The sequence below is a fragment of the Saccopteryx leptura genome, chromosome X, assembly GCF_036850995.1.
Source record: "Saccopteryx leptura isolate mSacLep1 chromosome X, mSacLep1_pri_phased_curated, whole genome shotgun sequence".
In the NCBI taxonomy this organism is placed as follows: domain Eukaryota; kingdom Metazoa; phylum Chordata; class Mammalia; order Chiroptera; family Emballonuridae; genus Saccopteryx; species Saccopteryx leptura.
In genome coordinates, this window is record NC_089516.1 from 20,810,698 (window position 1) to 20,829,843 (window position 19,146).

Below are 19,146 nucleotides of genomic sequence, written 5' to 3' on the forward strand. Positions count from 1 at the left end.
AACACTATTCACTTTAATATTATGTAAAAATTTTAATTTATTTCCTTAATGTGAGGGAAATGCCATTACTTTAGATTTTTAAATGCCTTATTCAGCTCCAGTGAGGTGACAGGGAGTACCGTCTTTTTTTATTTCCTGTAAAGATAATCAAGTTGAATACACTGAGATCAATTGTGCCAATAATTTTTAGAAGCAGTGGCTGTGTCTAAATGGAAAACCACTCATTAAATCATAGAAAATTTGAATAGGAATGAACTTAGTACACCTTTTAGCAGATATACAAAATCTCTCTACTATAACTCAAATAATTACCCATTAACAAATATTCACGTTAATAAACAACCACTTTGACGATTTTTCCCCTAACTTGACCTGACATTTGACTAATTGATCAGCTCAATTCAGTTCAGCAAACACTACCAATTATTTACCTTCCCAATGCTAAATGCAACAGGAGAATGAGCAATTTAATTGCCAGAGAAATGAAAGCTACACACTGCTAAGTATTTTAAAAGATTTGTCTTAAAAAAAGTAGTTTTCACCCCTACTACCAGGCCTACCCTAAAACAATTGGCCCATTTCTTTTCTGGTCCTTGCATATCTTTTGTAATTAAAAAAAAAATTATATTTTTAAAAGACCAAGAACTCAATAAAGACAATACTCCTTTTCTATTATAATACTCCCCTTGTATTTATTTATTTATTTATTTTGTATTTTTCTGAAGCTGGAAACGGAGAGAGACAGACAGACTCCCACATGCGCCCGACCGGGATCCACTGGGCACGCCCACTAGGGGGCGACGCTCTGCCCACCAGGGGGCGATGCTCTGCCGCGGCCAGAGCCACTCTAGCGCCTGGGGCAGAGGCCAAGGAGCCATCCCCAGCACCCGGGCCGTCTTTGCTCCAATGGAGCCTTGGCTGCGGGAGGAGAAGAGAGAGACAGAGAGGAAGGAGGGGGGCGGGGTGGAGAAGCAAATGGGTGCTTCTCCTATGTGCCCTGGGTGGGAATCGAACCCAGGTCCCCCGCACGCTAGGCTGACGCTCTACTGCTGAGCCAACCGGCCAGGGCTCCCCTTGTATTTATTGATGTATATGTTTTATTTTTTAGATACATGGAGATTTCAACATCTCAATATATTTACTATATATTTTTTCATTCAATATGATTTCAAGGCCCCGGGATCATAAATTGTTATATTATTGCTATTTGCATATGCTCTTTGTGCACAATATACTTTTCTTTTTTTCCTAATAGATTTGAGGCAATTGATTTTAGCTTTGCCATCCAGTGTGACATCCCTTAAAGTGGGTAAGTCATGTTATTTTAAGTTTCCTACTCAAGAGCTATGTATTGAATAGATAGTATAGGCGATGAATGATACCTATTGGAACAGACTATATTTGTGAATAAAAAATAAATTATTTCCTTTTTCCAAGATTAAAATCAGTCTTAATTTCTTAAGATCATAATCAGAGATGGTGTGGGTTACCGCTCTAAGCATTTTTCTTAGACTCTTTAAATTTCTTAAGGTCAAAGATTCAAATCCTAACAGATCCTTTCTTAGTTTCAGAACTCCTTCCAGCCTGATCGTATTAGTTTTAGTGTATTAATGTTACTATGGCTATAATTACAAATGTATAACAAGAATGCACACGATAAAGCCTCATTGTGGAGCTTCAGTCAGGATTTTGGAATCTGAAGAATATTTAAAAATTTAAGAGTCCAATTTTCCATCACTGGAATCATTAGTTAAGTCATAGATGTTAAAAAGAGCTGGCTATTATAATCAAGTCCTTAAACTCTGAGGAAGAATTATAGCACCCAAAATGTGTATTTGTATATAACACATTCACTGTTTGAAAATCTCAAAAAGTAACTGGAAATTACTTAATACCAAAGAACAATCTCTTAGAAAATTTGTTTGTGTGAAGCCTGTTCTAATTTTATGTTGGCAATATTAAAGTGTGGGCTAATTTTGGGCAATGCACAAAATGTGTCCCATCAAGAAAGGGCTATATAGGCCCTGGCCAGTTGGCTCAGCGGTAGAGCGTCGGCCTACCGTGCGGAGGACCCGGGTTCGATTCCCGGCCAGGGCACACAGGAGAAGCGCCCATTTGCTTCTCCACCCCTCCGCCGCGCCTTCCTCTCTGTCTCTCTCTTCCCCTCCTGCAGCCAAGGCTCCATTGGAGCAAAGATGGCCCCGGCCCCGGCACTGAGGATGGCTCTGTGGCCTCTGCCTCAGGCGCTAGAGTGGCTCTGGTCGCAACATGGCGACACCCAGGATGCGCAGAGCATCGCCCCCTGGTGGGCAGAGCGTAGCCCCTGGTGGGTGTGCCGGGTGGGTCCCGGTCGGGCTCATGCGGGAGTCTGTCTGACTGTCTCTCCCTGTTTCCGGCTTCAGAAAAATGCAAAAAAAAAAAAAAAAAAAGAAAGGGCTATATAAACCAGGGGACAGACCATTGAATACAATTAGCTTAAACCAAGGACTTTGTGGTTCCCAGCAATATTGGGAGGTATGTGGAATTTGCCTCTGAAGTATTTCTGCCTTCAGTTTAAGTAACTCTACTTCTCTTGACCTCCAAGTGCTAACTGAAATAACTTTATTTCTGAATAATAAGTGTTCCTTCCACAGAGAGGACTGTTTTCCCTAAGAATCTTACATGCTCCTAATTTACCACTAGTCATGTCTTTTTTTCATCAAATTTACTATTTAAAAATTTTACTTCTGTATCTCCCCCACCTGATTGTAAGGCTGAGAAGATAAGACCTAAGACCACATCTGTCTGGTTCGCCACATCTCTTTGGTGCCTAGGAAAGTGCCTACCCCATATGACTCAATAATTATCAAAAGAAGGAAGGAAAAAAAGAAGGGAGAAAGGGAGGAAAGCAGGAGGGAGGCTTTTCCAAGGTGTCCTGGTCTCATTGTGATAATAGGAGAAAGGAGTTTAATGAAACAACCCAAGTAGCCCGGCTGGGTACATATAAGACCTTTCCACTATAAAGGTTTTGTTCATGATGCAGTGTTATCTATATAGTAAAGGTAGTATCTGTTCTTTCCCTCAGGTGGGAACACATGCCCATCCCATGCTATAAACTGCCAGGTCAGTTGATCAAATACCTGGAGTGCTAAACTGAGGACTTAGAACTTACAGTCAAAGGTTATAGTTATATTAATAATGCAGAAACCAATGTTTTAGTCTACAATAATTTTTAAAGTCAGAGAAGCAGGAATAGACTAGAGTCTATTTTAGGCAGCTACTATATTTTTATAAGTTACAATGTGACAAAACTCATATTTTTAGCTTTGTAGGTATTTTCCCCTACATATAAGTGTCCACTATAAAGAAGCTATTAAAAAAATTGAATTTTCATTTTTACTCCACTTTCTAGTATTGATATATCCTCTCCTAATTGCAGAAGATATCATGGTATACTAGAATTTGAATTAAGATCAAAGTAAGCTTGAGTTCCAATTTTGGCTTTAACATTTATTAGCTGTGGAGCTTTTGACAGGTCACTTAGTGTTTCAGAGTTCTGGTTTCCAAATCTCTAACGAGAAAAGGATGCCTACCGTTAGGACAGAATTTTCAACCAGTGTGCTACAAGAATTTTTAAAACAAGCAGTACCAAACTATTTAGTCAGGGGCACTGACCTCTTTTCCCTTAGACTGTCAAATAATTTAAAACAACAACAGCTAACATAATAGCTGTCTGGTGTGACTTGATCAAAATTATATCTATTTACTTTTTCAGATTGGCAAAAATATATTTTTTGGTGTGACACAGAATTTTATTCATTAGTTTATGTGTGCCATGAGATAAAAAAGGTTGAAAACCACTGCTTTAGGATTATGGGTGAGGGGTATAACTAGTATTTGCAAAGCACATAATGCAGTGCTTGAAAAATAGTAGCTACACAATAAGCGGTCATCTTTATTACTTTAATATTTTAACATGTATTATATTGTTAAAATATAGCAGTTAAGAGCATTCTTTACTTTTATCACCTACCCAGTGGTCAATTTTCCATAGTCATTTTACTAATCTGCCAGTAACATTTGTCACTCTTTCTCCATGGTATATTTTGGTCACTTGGCTTTTGGGATAACTCAATCTCTTAATTTAAGTTCTATTTCATTGCTTGATTCTTTTTAGTCTATTTTGCTGGTCTCTTCCCTTCTCTCTTTTTCATGTCGGAATGCCCCATGGTTCAGCTCTGGGTCATCTCCTCAGTCTATACTCACCCCTATGGAGTTTCATCCACTCACATAGCTATAAATACCATTTCAGTTGCCACCTCCTAAAATTATACCCCCACCTTGTTCTCACCCCTGAACCCCATTTGTCACATCCCTTGTTCAAAACTGAACTTCTCTTTCCCCACCCAAATCTACTTGACTCAGTTTCCTCATCTCAATTGATGTCAGTTTTATCCCTCTACTTATTCAGGCCAAAAATCTTAGAATCATCCACCATGCCTCTCCCTCTCTCACACACCACAGTCAATATGTCATCAAGCGCTGCTGGTACTGTCTTCACACAGACCCAGAATTGAACCACTTTTCACCACCTCCACTACTATTGCCTTTGTTGAAACCTTCATCACTTCTTTCCTAAATTGTGACAGTAACCTCCAAACTGACTCCCTGCCTCTGCCATTGTCCTCTACAATCTGTTCCCCATACAGCAACTACAATTGTCCTTTGAAATTGGAAGGCAGACATGTCACTCTACTGCTCAAAGCCCTGTAAAGGTTGCTGCTTTCACTTAGAGTAAAAGCAAAATAGTGTACTTATAATGGCCTAGAGGGATTGAACTGCGTTCCTTTTTTTACTTCATTTCTCCTACTCACCCAGCTTTTTCTCACTTTCTTATTTCTCTCCACCCTAAACTTGCTATTCTTTGAACATAACAGGTAAGTGCTTACTTTTGGACCTTTGCACCGGTTGTGCGATTTAGCTGGAGCCTGATTTCACAGACATCTCAAGACTGACTTTCTCACCTCCATAATTTTTGACTTTTGAGTTTCATTTTGGCATTTCTGTGTCAGCTACCCTGACAACACCTTCTAAAACGGCAACACACCCACTTCCACATTCCCAATCTCCTTGTCCACTTTTTAATATTTTAGGCACCTTTTACTATGTAATATTTTTCATAAGTTACTTCTTTATGATGCTTACTTGCCATCACTAAAGTTTTTCTTCCACAAATGCAGAGATCTTTGTTTAGTTCACTAAGAACAATGCCAATTTAGTGAAAATTATTAAATAAATAAATGTTATTATAAAATAGGGATAATAATCGTCAATACTTAATGATACTATTGTGAAGATTTAAATAAGATGATTCAGTTAAAGGATTTTTTCACTGGGCTTGATGCATATTAGGAAGTCAAGAAATTTAGTGTTTCCCAGCAGTTAACTCACATGATTTACACTAAGAATAAAAAATTTCATAACATAAACTCTTTCTTCCAAATTGAACTCTCACTAATTAGCACCATGGAAGAGAATATCTGCTTTAGGTAGAGACAAATATATCTTATTATGTTCATCTAATAAAGAGAAAGATATTCAAATATTCAGAAATAGGTGATGGTTCACATATGCGAGCAAAGTGACACTTTTACTTTATACCAACTAAAGTTCATATAATTTAAAAAGTTTGCGGGAATTAAATTACTTTCTAACATAAGAATTATTTAAGCTATTGCATTACAATAATTTACAAGATTTCTGAGAACTTCCCAAGAGTTAAAGAGCTGACAAAAATGATATTTCCACAATGCATCTTAATGAATAACAAATTTTCTTTTCTTTTTTGTAGATTCCAATGACAGTTTGGATTGTTAAACTTATTTAAAATTTTTGGTTCTTTTCTACATTTTATAAAAAGAAAAAATAATAACTGTAATAGGGCATTCTTATGTAGATCACAAATGGAGATTTTAGTGTGTGGAATTCAATAGAAAAGAAATATTTTATTTTTCTATCTTTATTTGTAAAAAACACTGAAAAATAGTTATAACTGGAAGCCTTTTGCAAGTCAAAACAAAAAGTATTATTTCTGACTATTGAATGGATGTTCTCATTTTGCCTTTTTCCCAATCATCAGTTTCATTCTTCTATATTTCATTCATATGGCTTAGTCTTTTCCAGAAAATTTACAAGTGTTTTACAGCCTGTCAAGCCTGTGTAATTAAACTGGATGACAGAATGTGCCTGTAGTTTATTTTCTGGATCTCTGACTACAGATGCAGAGGCTTACATTAAATCAGGGGTGAATGATACACTTATATATATTTTTCCCTCCACTAAACAATATATTAAGAATGTTTACTCTGGAATTCACTAAATAGGTCATTTGTGAATACATCTGTTGCCAATTTTTTCTTATTCTTTCATTTTCTTGATACTTCATCTCTTTTCTCCAAGTTTGATATATTCAGATATTTACTTACTTCTGCTAAAGTTTATGAATGTATTTTACCACCAGAATATGGGGGAGAAATGGAAGAAGGAAGGGAAAAGAGAAGAATAACAAACTTCATATTATTACCTGGATGTTACCATAGATCTAAACATTGTAAGTTTTCTTCTATTTTAGCAAGAATCACTTTTTCTCGAGTTTTTATTGCCACTCGTGCTTACTTCGTTATGTTCTCCTCTGCTGATTGTGGGTGGATGGAGTTTGACTATTTCAGAATAGTTACTGGTGGGTGGGTTCAAGAATCTCTAGTGGGTTGAGAAAAAAGCCATGTTTATATGGATGTGATCCTTCTATTAAAATCCTGAGTGTGAGTAATATTTAATGGCTATGTTCACCACGCATGTAGCAGAATCCATCTGTACAGGATCTGACAGTATCTGAGAGAATTCTATGAGGGTTTTGGATTTTTATAAAGTGTTTGTGTACATGAGCTCTAATCTCCAAAATTTGATTTCATTCCTCAGTAGACAAAGTATCTTTCCAGAGGGCATGGCATGGGCCTTGTGTCTATACAAGTACAAAATGCTATGAATCTGTTTAAGACTTAGTTTTCCTGCTACAGTAGATCTAAAGACATAGCTTTAGGGCTTTGTGTACATTGCTCTGACTTTAGATATAATACATTTATGTTGATTGGCTTTCTACTGTAGGTAAGTATGGTAGTCACATGATCTACTTAAATGCCAAATAAGTACCTTCTCTTCTCTTATTTGAAGTCCAGTTATTTTATAGTTTGAAATACAGACCTCCTAGAGCACAGTAATGTTGTTTATACTTTGAAAGCACCATTATATTTAGGAAACACTTTCTGTACAGTCAGGACACCAGAAATTGCAACAAGCGTTTCAAAATATAGAAAATTTTTTCTGGTTCTTGAATAATCACTTCACTTAAAGTGATAGACAATAATAAATTCTAAATCGATATCATTATAGTCTCATTTTCTGTCTTTTCTCTACCTGAAAAAAAATGTATTACCTTAATCTTTACCACTTACCTTAATCTTCAGAAATTGAGTATTCATTGCTGTTCATGACCCTCTGTATTAAAACAATGCTACTTGCAAAGAATGGGATTTGGGTAGCTACAAAATCTGTAGAAGCTGAATCACAACCTTTGTAAGTAGAAAGCCATTAGTCAAATTACATATATTAGTTTGTAACTATATTGAAAAACTCAACCCACTAGGAAAATTAAAGGTCTAAATAATTTGAGATAGAGAGCTCATTTAAAGAACATTTTACTTTCAGTTTATCGGCAAGTTTTATGACCAGAATTTAAAAGCCCAAAAGTGGACATACTTTAAGATGTTCATTTTAATAAAAAAAAGTAGAAAAATGCAAAATAATTTAGAGAAAAAGATATTCTTATCTTTTATTACTTCTAGAAGTAATGTAACTTCCATAAGTGCTGATAATTTTCCTGTTCTTTACAGAATGAAATAAAGTTACATGTTATGGACAGTACCAAATTCAGACTGACATTACGATGCAAATATTTTAAATAAGTGACATATTTTAATTTGAAATTATGAATCTAATAGAAAATGCAAATTGCAATAGTCCTTAATGTAGAAAAAGGGAAAAATGTAGTGATTGAGTTTAGGGAAATTGTAAATTGGGCAGATCCAGCCAGCTGCAATGATGAACAAGGCTTCCTTTATTATTGCTTCAAGAAAAGCTATTGAGTGGCTAGCACAAAGTAGCTACTTGAATGCAGGAATATCCAATATCCCTTTGAGAGGCGTATTTGATTATACATTTCCCCTTTACCCACTTGTTTCTTTCTAACTCTCCAAGTTGCCCATAAAGTCCCCACAATCACTGTTGTTCTTATCCTTGGTTTTCTTTTTGACCTATAGGTGATACTACTGACAACAACTGTTTGTTATATATGTAAAATGATCTTTATCAATCTTTCCTTAACTTTATACCCAATCCTGTTGTTCCTTTGTTTAAAATCCTCCCATAAGTCCTTAGTGCTTACAAAATTAACTAAAAGGTTTAGCTTGACAGGCATTTTTTAACAGTCTGCTTCCAGAATTATTTTTCAGCCATTTTAAAAAGATTTTTATTTATTCATTTTAAAGAAGAGAGAGAGAAAGAGAGAAGAGAAGGGGGGCGGACAAGAAATATCAACTCCCATATGTGCCTTGACAGAGCAAGTCCAGTATTTTGAACTGGTGACCTCAGCATTCCAGGTAGATGCTTTATGTACTGTGCCACCACAGGTCAGGCCTGTTTTTCAGTTCATTTCTCAGTCTGGTCAAAATAAGTTTCCAGCATCTATATACTTCACCATGCTGAACACACATATGCGTGCGCATGCGTGTGTGTGTGCGCGCACACACACACACACACACACACCTCTCTAGTATATCCTTCTTACTGATCTCTGCCTGAAAAACTCTTACCCATCCTTCAATACCCATCTTAGGTGTATCCTCTGTTAAGCCTTCTTCAACTTCTCTGGTAGAGTGTGCTATTCCATATCCATGCCAACTGCTCTCCCCCATACCCACAATGATCAGAATACAATTTCCTGTTAAAATACGTATTTTACTATTTTACTGTAATTAGTTTAGCTCTCTTTCTCTCCTATTAGAATGGAAGCTTCTTCTTTTTCTTTTTTATATTTTTTATTGATTGATTTTAGAGAGAGGATAAAGAGAGAGAGAAAGAGGGGAAGCGTTGGAAGCATCAACTCATAATAGTTGCTTTCTGTATATGCCTTGACCAGGCAAGCCCAGGGATTCAAACCAGTGACATCAGCATTACAGTTCCACGTTTTATCCACTGCACTGCCACAGGTCAGGCTAGCATAGAAGCTTCTCACAGGAGAGACCTGTAAAATCCTTCTAAAGTCCTGAGACATCTCTGAAAAAAAACTAGTTCAGTGTGCAAACCTTGTCATAATAGATCCCAATGAATAAATATTTGATTGATTGAATGAACACATTTTCACTTGTGGGTTTTGTACAACCTACAGTTGTATGTGCCAATTCAATGTGCAGAGTTGGATGCTGTTTGCAGCTCTTCCAGTCAGTTTTATGGTCTGCCAACACATTCTTGGTTGTTGAACACTCCTCACTGATAGGATTTTCCCCAACAGTACTTGGCTTGATTACAGTGTTCAAAATTGTTTTTCACCATGTCTGGGTTTTACTTTTTTTCCCTATTCAACTTCATTTTCTCTGTCTCTATACAGCAAGTTGCTGGAACATCCTGTTGTTACCCATTCCCCTCATGTGCCTTGCCCATCCAAGTAACTTTGTGACAAAAAAGTCTATGAAACTGGCCAGCTTCCAGCATCTTGTTGTTGGTGATCCTGTATTACAGTAGACATTTGAGTGGTGAACCTGGGCGCACTGCCACAGCCAGCAGAGAAGGTGAATGCCAATAAAGACTAAGGCATGAAAGTAAATCCATGCAAGAATTGACTTTTCAGTGCTTTCTAGTAAAGAAAGAGATTCTACATGCAGAGTGCACTGATAGCAGTGGGCATTATTTCGTTACTTGTAGTTCTAGATGAAAGAACACTAATATTCTTGACCTTAATTGCTGTTTTTGCAAGAAGCTGATGTTAATCAAAAGTAATGTACCCTTGTGGTATGTGTTGCCTTGCTCTGCTCAGGGATAGAGAACTGAATGGTATATAGTCAGTGCTTCTCAAACTTGTGTTGCCTATGGATCCACCAAAAGGTTTCGAATCAGTAGATCTGGAATAGAGCCAAGATACTGCATTTCTTATTTTTTTTTATCAAGCAAGAGGCAGGGAAGCAGAGAGACAGACTCCAGCATGCACCCTGACAGGAATCCACTAGGCAACCCCTGTCTAGGGCTGATGTTCTGCTTATCTGGGGTTGGCAACCGAGCTATTTTAGCTCCTGATGAAGGCCATGGAGCCCTCCTCAATGCCCAAAGCCAACTTGCTCATTTGAGCCATGGCTGCAGGAGAAGAGAGAGAGAAAGAGAGAAAGGGGGAAAGGGTGGAAAAGCAGATTGTTGCTTCTCCTATGTGTCCTGACCAGGAATCATACTTGGAATTTTCACATGCTGGGCTAATTCTCTACCACTGAGCCAACCAGCCAGGGCTAAGATTCTGCGATTCTGCATTTCTAACAAATTCCCAGATGATACCATGATGCCGATATTGTGGCTTTGTGGACCTCTATTGACCTGTAAGGATGGATAGGGAAGAGTGAGCTCATCCAAAAGCAGTGCTGGCTAACACACATGCACTGTATATTGTGGGTGCTTCAACAATGCCACAGGACAAGACCTAACAAAATAAATCAATTCCCCTGTTATCACATTATGTTAGGGCAGATTGTTACTGACAGTGGACACTTCCCTGAGTTAGTATTCTCCCTCACAAAGATTTCTTTAAGCTCTTTACAGAAAAGAGAAGAGGTTGGCTACTCCACCAAATCTTTGATGAAAATGGTTTTAGTACATTAAAAGAGCAAATTCTTTTCTTAAGGACTGGATTATCTTGGCTGTACAGGAAGTGAAGTTCCGTTACCAACTTCTTCAGGGTCTAGAGAATTTCCACCAAGTCTCTTCCACCCAGCTGTCTGAGAGAATATTAGCAGAGCTATCATTTATTGAGCTCCTGGACACAGGTGCTGGACATACAAAAAAGCAGAAAACATAACCCCTTCCCTGAGGAAGTTTACAATTTTCTCCATAAAGAGTCAGCTTTTTGAGGGCAAAAGTGTGTCTCATTTGTCTTTATATCTCCAAAAGTATGCACTTAATAATTATTTATTAACCAAAATGTTGCTAAAACATTGGCTTTAGGGGAATACATTATATTTTTAAAGCTAAATAATTACACAAATTTACAACATGGTTAGTAGAGTTACAAGTAACAATTTACATGCCACCTCTAATTTGTATATCAGAGTTTCCTAATCTTGCTTTAAACACAAACTGTGACCTTGGGTTAAACGCTGTATTAGCACCAGTAGTACGCTGCTTGTCAAACCACAAAGGGCATCGCAGAGCTTTAATTCTGTTTCTATATGTAAAGCTATATGCTCTGGATGGGCACTAAATATGGCCATGCAGCCAAACATTTGTTTGTTTGTTTGTTTTAGGGAGAGAAAGTTGGAAAGGAGGGGACAGACAGATAGGAAGGGAGAGAGATGAAAATCATTAACTCACAGATGTGGCACGTTAGTTGTTCAGATTGCTTTCTCATATGTGCTTGGACCGGGGCGGGGGGGGGGGACGCTCCAGCTGAGCCAGTGACTCCTTGCTCAAGCCAGCAACCTTGGGCTTCAAGCCAGTGACCATGGAGTCATGTCTATAATCCTACTCTCAAGCCAGTGACCCCTCCCTCAAGCTGGTGAGCCCACGCTTAAGCCTGGTGACCTCGGAGGTTTGAACCTGGGTCCTCAGTGTCACAGGCCTATGTCCTATCTATTGCACTACTGCCTGGTCAGGCACAGCCAAACTTTTCAAAGTAGAAATGAGAAAGGGGAGCAGATAACTGTGGAAAGTGAAATAGATTGTGGGAAGGAAAACACAGATCATGTGGAGGTAGGTAAACAGTCCAAGGTCCAAATCCAGCCCACCATCACTTTTTGTAAATAAAGTTTTATTGCAACACATCCCTACCTATTCAAATGACCTGTGGCTGCTTTTATGCTACAACCACATAGTTGAATAGTTGTAACAGATATTGCATGGTTTTCAGGATCAAAAATCTATCCTTGTGAGAAGTTTGCTGACCCTTTAGAGTCTAAGATGTAGGCTCACTTCTTCCCCCCACTCTTATTGAGATATATAATTGACATATAACATTGTGTAAGTTTAAGGTGTACTAATATTTGTGAGATTAGGGCAAGAGAACAAAAGGAGGCCTTCCAACTGTGGCTCACCACTCTGCTATTCCCACTGTTGTGGCAGAAAGGAATGCAGAAAGCCAACTGACACTTGGAGAGTTGGAGAACTGGTTTATTAAGCGGGCAGGCTCAGGGGAGTTAAGTCTCCCAAGAAGTCTGAGTCTTGACTGACAGGGCCTTTGGAATTTTAAGGTCACATGGTTGGGCAAGGTTGCAAGGTATGCAGAATGCTGAAGCGGGTTTACAGAAGCTAAAAAGGCAGGATTAGTAAAAGCAGAACAAAGAAGCAGTAACAGCCATATCAAGGTGAAGCATTTTGCTTTGTCATCATGGAGTCATAGCCATATCACCACTCTTCTCTCTTTCCTCCACTTTGATGAGCCTCATAGACATCCCATGCATATTCAAGTTCCATCTATCTTCCCCTCATACCCCTGCCTCAATCACTTGCACCTTAACCTTTTTTTCAAGGATAGGGAGCTTGTACAAGCCCTGTGGGGTCTGTCTTCAGGAAGTCAACCAAAAGAAAAGGCCCACAGTGGCCCAAGTAATGGGACCATGGCCTTCTGGACAGGACATTTTATGTTTGGCGGTACCAGATATAGTATGAAAAATGGAGACAAGGGCTTTGAGTATGTGTGCTTCCTTGGTTCCTGTAAAGCCAGCAGCCAAGGCCAGGGCCATACTCATAGCAGCCTGGCCCATGCAGGTTCGCATTGGATTTGAACAGTCGGTAAAGAAACAACGGAGCCAAAAACTGGTGGGCCATAGTCTTTAATCCTAGCTTGCACCCGGCGGGCAAGTAAAAACACACACTGGGCTCCAAAACCCACTCAAATTCAGTGCTCACAAAGCTACTGACTTATCCGAGTTTCTTAGAATCAAAGGTTTCTAGCTCACCAGCCTTATTCTCCTCAGTTCCCCATCACCTTCCTTATCCCAGATACAAACACTATACAAACTGGCATCTCACTCAGCACTCCGCCATCTTGGCTGCTTCTCCTGGCCACATGGTCTCTTTCTGCTCTCTGCTCTGCTCTCTCCTCTAATCATCCCAGGAACCAAGAGAGGGCAAGTTCCCATTCTGCCCCTATTTTATAGTGTAGAAATCCAAACCTTTAATCCAATATACAAAATAGGGAAGTCTCTAATACAAAGTCACTTCTCTGAGGCATGATTGGATTGTACCACCCCACATCAAAAAGGGTGGGAAAGGCTTAATCCCAAAACCAAGCCCCAGGCTACAAGGATTCTCAACACACATTAATATCACCTGGGCGACGGCCTCACGTGGGCAGCGCCGTCTTTAACAAAGTGAGCATAATGTATTTTATCTGCCCAACAGTTCCCAAGATTCCTTACCCATGGACAGTGACTTGGCAAGAACAGGGCCAGAGTTGGACCCTCTAAAGGGAAGGACAAGGCAGGGACCTCTTTGATTGGGTCTAAGAGTGACACCACTAAGGAATCTCACTTAAATTGGAAGCTGGGCAAGGAGAATATTAGGAAAGTCTTAGTGAGGTGCAATCTTATGATTTAAAATATTAAAGAGAAAACCACAGGCCCAAAATGGCATCACTTGTGCTAAAGCCCATGATACCAAACCTAGATATAGTATCTGACCTAATTGCTGTTCCAGTCTTTACTAGAAATAAAATCTTAATCAGCTGGCCTGGAATTTTCTGGTCAAGTACCAATAAGGTAATCTGTCACACTGGCTCTCTCCATACCCATTCCCCCCTTCACCGTGGAAAGAAATGATAATCTACATTTAAAAACAAAAAACCTTGGCATTCTCTGCCCCAAAGAAGATGTCTTGATCTAAAAATAATTATTTCCTTTTGTTAATAGATACCTTGCTCCACCCTTTTTCCTATTAAAAAAAAATTCCATTTTGTACAACCCCTGGAAGCTCCCTTCTCATTACCAGACAGGATGCTGCCTGATTCATGAATTGCTTAATTAAGTCAATCTTCAAATATATTCAGTTGAATTTTGTTCTTTATTAATAAGAAATATATATAGTCTTCCTCCAGTTTCTGGCACAAAGCTCCAAAAACCCTTGGAATTTCCTAAATGATGAGAATAATAAAGTTCTTTTCCTATGTTAACAAGGTGACTATTGGAAAGCACCTAAATCTAAGGGCTGGTTTCCTAAGAAGTCAACAACAGGATTGAAGGGTTAGAACTTTTAGTACTACTCCCCAACCTCCAAGGCAGGGAACAGGAAGAAGTTGAATCAGTCTCCAATGAGCAATGATTTAATCAATCACACCTATGTAAACCTATATAAACCTAAGAGGATAGGGTTTGCAGAGCTTCTAGTTGGTAAATATGTGGAGATGCAAGTAGAATGGTGTACCTGTAGAGGGCATGGAAGCTCTGCATCCTTTCTCCACACCTTGCCCTTTGTGTAGATACTATTCCAGATTTATATCCTTTATGATAAACCGGTGATCTATTAAGCAAAATGTTTCTTTGAGTTCTGTGAGCTGTTCTAGCAAGTAAACGAACCTGAGGCAGGGGTTGTTGCAACCTCAAATTCATAGCCTGTTGTTCAGAAGCACAGGTGATAGATTGCCTACCTGGGTTTGTGACTGGCACCTGAAGTGGGCAGGCAGTCTTCTGAGACTGCGAACATGTTGATTCCAACACTACCTCCAGGTAGATAGAGTCAGAATTAAATTGGATTGTAAGACACCCAGCTGGTGTCCAAGAATTGCTTGGTAGTGTGGGGGAAACCCCTTCCTCACAGTAAAATTGGGTGTGCAAAATCCAAAGATTCAGCCTCAGTTCCTGTGAGAATTTTGTTGTGCTCAAAGGGCAAAAAGAGAAAACTTCGTGAGTAGATTCATAGAGATGAAAAAGCTTGAAGCACTAGTGAAAAATGGCTAGGAAAGATAGTGTTTTGTACCCATGAAAATGCATACTATTTTATTTTATTTTCACAGCCATTTCTATGGTCAGTATAGACATTTTTTTTTCAGTGAGTGAGTAAGAAATTGAATCATATATATATTAGTTAAAATGGGAACCAGGAATCCTGAATGCTTGTTTCAATATCAATACTATCAACAATGCTTTGGGCACCTCTCTTAATATTTCTACCCGTCAGTTAGGAACATCGAGCTGTTCTAGTCTAGAGCTATAATTCCTACATGTGTGGAGGGTACCATTGTTAATAATATAAATTTTCTGTATGCTAGAGCATGTTAGAGTGGCATTTGGGAGAGAAGGGAAAGAAGAACCAGATGTAAATGGAAAACCAGTGCTCAGTCTAAAAAATGCCTTGTTGCTTTAATTTTGTTAGACTTAAATAAAATGACATAGTTAACTAATGTCTGAGATAGAATTAGAAAATAATCCTCATGACTTTGGGCCTTGTATTGCTTGTCCTCTATACCAAATTTAATAATCAGCAATGTGGTACACATACGTTCTGAAACTTTATTTGACCAGTGTGAAATAGGGGATGTATTAGACCAGTAGTTTTCAAACCTTGGTGAAAACAATAGTCCCCTAGTTGATCTTTCTAAATGTTGATTCCTTGACCAAATGTGAAGGACCTGATTCTGAAGGCCTGCACAGCATCTAGGAACCTGCATTTTAAAAGCACCACTGGAAATCTGGGTGGTGATCCTGGGGAATCACTTAGAATCCAGTGGATTAAAATGTTTATACTTTCTTTCCTTTTGGACGGTAGCTCTTCAAAGAAGTGCCTTGAGTATGTTAAAGACCTGAGCTATTTCCCCAAGGAAGCTGACTGAATTGTGCTGACCCATTCACATGCTTTTGCCCAGTTCCACTGAGGTTTATGGAGTGCCCATGTGAGAGACTGCAGTTAGGGAGTCACCTCTAACCAAGGGAGACAGGCAGTTTTCTGACCTTTTGTGATTTTCTCATCACCATACTCTAACTCGCTGAGCTAACCAGCCACAGTTCTATTGGAACTCACCATGGAGACAGATTAATTTTAACTCTGAGAGAACATGGGCTTTTCAACACAAGTTAAATATAGGCTGGCACAGAACATTACAGAAGCGTTAGGTCCTCAGAAAATTTTTTTAGCTCCCAAACTTTGAGCTGCTACCAACGTATGTTTTTCATACTTTCTACTGGTCATTCTTATCTTTCTTCCACTGATGACTAAATAGAGAAGGCAGGACTTCACGAGTGGGAAATACTGAGATCTCATCTATGAGCAAGTTTCTCCTGAAAGATCACATTGAAAGGTAATAAAAGAATAGGTCATGTATCTTAGACTCTAAGTGAGACTTGAAGTATTTGTGCTGTTTGTGTTTACTCAGATGAAGTACTCGCCTTAAAGAAATATCAACTACATTTTCAAATAAGTTTCCACAAAACAAGAGCTCTGACATTTGACCAGATGGAATAATTTGGTGGTACAAATACTGCATAATTTCATCTATAATAGTTTTGATATTTTTTGGAACTAAAAGAGGGTATACACACTTACACATCCCACTTTTAGCAGTTATTTTATTAAAATATTACACAATTTAAATGTTGATGAAACTCTTTCAAATAGAAGAATTGAAATACTGTATCCTTTTTTATTATAAAACAACTGGTTGACATTAAGAATATTTTATAATTTGATTAGAATATGGATTTATAAAAATTAAGGATTTTCAATGGTGAAATTGTGTTCAGTGTAAGTGGATTCTACAATAATATTGGGAAATTGCCTGACCAGTGGTGGTGCAGTGGATAAAGCATTAAGCTGGAATGCTGAGTCACTGGTTCAAAATCCTGGACTTGCCCAGTCAAGGCACATATGAGAAGTAACTACTAGAAGTTGATGCTTCCTTTTCCTTCCTCCTTCTTCTCTTTGTCTCTCTAAAATTAAGAAATAAAATCTTAGCCTGACCTGTGGTGGCACAGTGGATAAAGCGTCGACCTGGAATTCTGAGGTCGTGGGTTCAAAACCCTGGTTTCCCTGGTCAAGGCACATATGGCAGTTGATGCTTCCTGCTCCTCCCCCCTTTCTCTCTCTCTCTCTCTCTCTCTCTCTCTCTCTCTCTCCTCTCTAAAATGAATAAATAAAATCTAAAAAAAAGAAATAAAATCTTTAAAAAATAATAATATTGGTAAAAAAAGATGAAATATAAAAGGCTGGTGATAATGGGTCATGTATGCCCCATATGGTGATGATATGTGTTAATGTTTAAAAAATACTAATACATTAATTAGTGTTAAATTCAAATACTAATATATCTGAAGTAAGATAGAAATTTTAATGTTTGGAATATTGACCTCTACATTACATTACAATATTAGTTGCAGTTAAGGGTGAAGGCCCTAGAGATCATTGATTGAGACTGAATCCCAGCTCTACACACTTGGACACCCTACATAATCTCTGTGGTCTGTTTTCTCACATAAAATTGAGTGATACCACTTATAACATTGATATGAGGACTCAGAGAGATCACATACATACAAGGCTTAGTACATAACAAGTGATTACATAAGTGTTAGATATTAGCAATATTTAACCATAGTTTCCTAATTTTCTTTCTAAAAACCAGTTGTCAAAAGATGCATATGTATTCCTTTAATTGAAATACCTTATCCATTAAGCACATAAACATATGCATTAATTTGTTAAAGTCAATTAATAAAAATAAGTATAAGTGTATTTTTGAAACAGCTCTATAAATAATAAACATGCTTCCAAGTTCTCAACAGAATGATAAAAGCCGCCAATAGGCCCTTGCCCTGCTGAGTTTCCCCATGATGCCAATAGCTTAGTCAGCTTCTCAAAGGCCACGGAAGCTTGAAGGTCAGATAATGTATATGTGCACAGTCACCTCCAGATTTACCTCTTACATGCAGGCCACTTAGCTCTGTATTTGTGTCCATTTCTGTGAGATATATGACATCTACATTTGAAACGTTGACAATATGAAAAAGATTATAATGACATCCAATGATCATACTCAGATCCGCTAAATTAAAGGCAGAAAATTATACAAATATTAATTCTTAAAGATAGAAATTTGACTGTCAGACCCCAATCAAGGAATGGACTATATTTAAAATATCTCAAATACTTAAAAATAATAATCATAGAATTAATAATTCTGTTTAAAATATTACTTATCAGTGGCCCTTTATTAATTTAAATCTTTATGGAAGTGGAGTTCCTGAGTGCATTTTTTCTCCCCATCTCTCGTTCTTATTATTTGATAGAGGAGCCCCTACTGGTTGATCCTCATGTCAGATGGAAATATATTAGGAGCACTATGGGCTCTCAGACAGATTACATTTATAATTTTCCTGATGCCTATCAGACCTATCACTTTTTCAGAAAACGAAATTAGAAGGTTCTGTTAAAGTAGATTTCTCACAAGCTTTATTGGTAATTGCCTTCATTTTTTTTTTGGAGGTGTTTACAAATTGAAAATTTGTTTCCAGATCTTTGACAAGATCAAAGCAACCTGGTTGATTTGTAAATACCTAGAATTTACAAGAAAAAGCTAGACGGTTTTCTATTTGTAGTGAAGGTATTTTTCTCTTCATAGTTGAGCATTTTTTTTATAAGCCTTCACTCCTTTGTTACGTTAGAAAAATATCGAACTTTAATTGCAATGGATTTCAGTGTAAAGTAGTTTAAACAATCGCAACACACACACACACACACACACACACACACACACACACACACACACACACAAAGAAATAGCTATAATACAATCCGTAGTGGAAGAGATTGATGAGAATGCTCAGAGAGCTAAAGGATAAAGAACTTCATTGGTCATAGGGAAGTGCTCATAAA

General features: G+C 38.0%; 1 protein-coding gene and 1 non-coding gene across 2 annotated transcripts in view; both read left to right on the forward strand.

The window, feature by feature from the left end:
• Nucleotides 1-19,146, forward strand: part of IL1RAPL1 (interleukin 1 receptor accessory protein like 1) — a 1,376,054-nt gene that overhangs the window by 13,477 nt on the left and 1,343,431 nt on the right. The gene's annotated exons all lie outside the window — the stretch shown is intronic.
• TRNAG-ACC (transfer RNA glycine (anticodon ACC)) lies at nucleotides 2,022-2,097 on the forward strand. Its single transcript has one exon. It is a non-coding gene; the product is annotated as a tRNA-Gly (tRNA).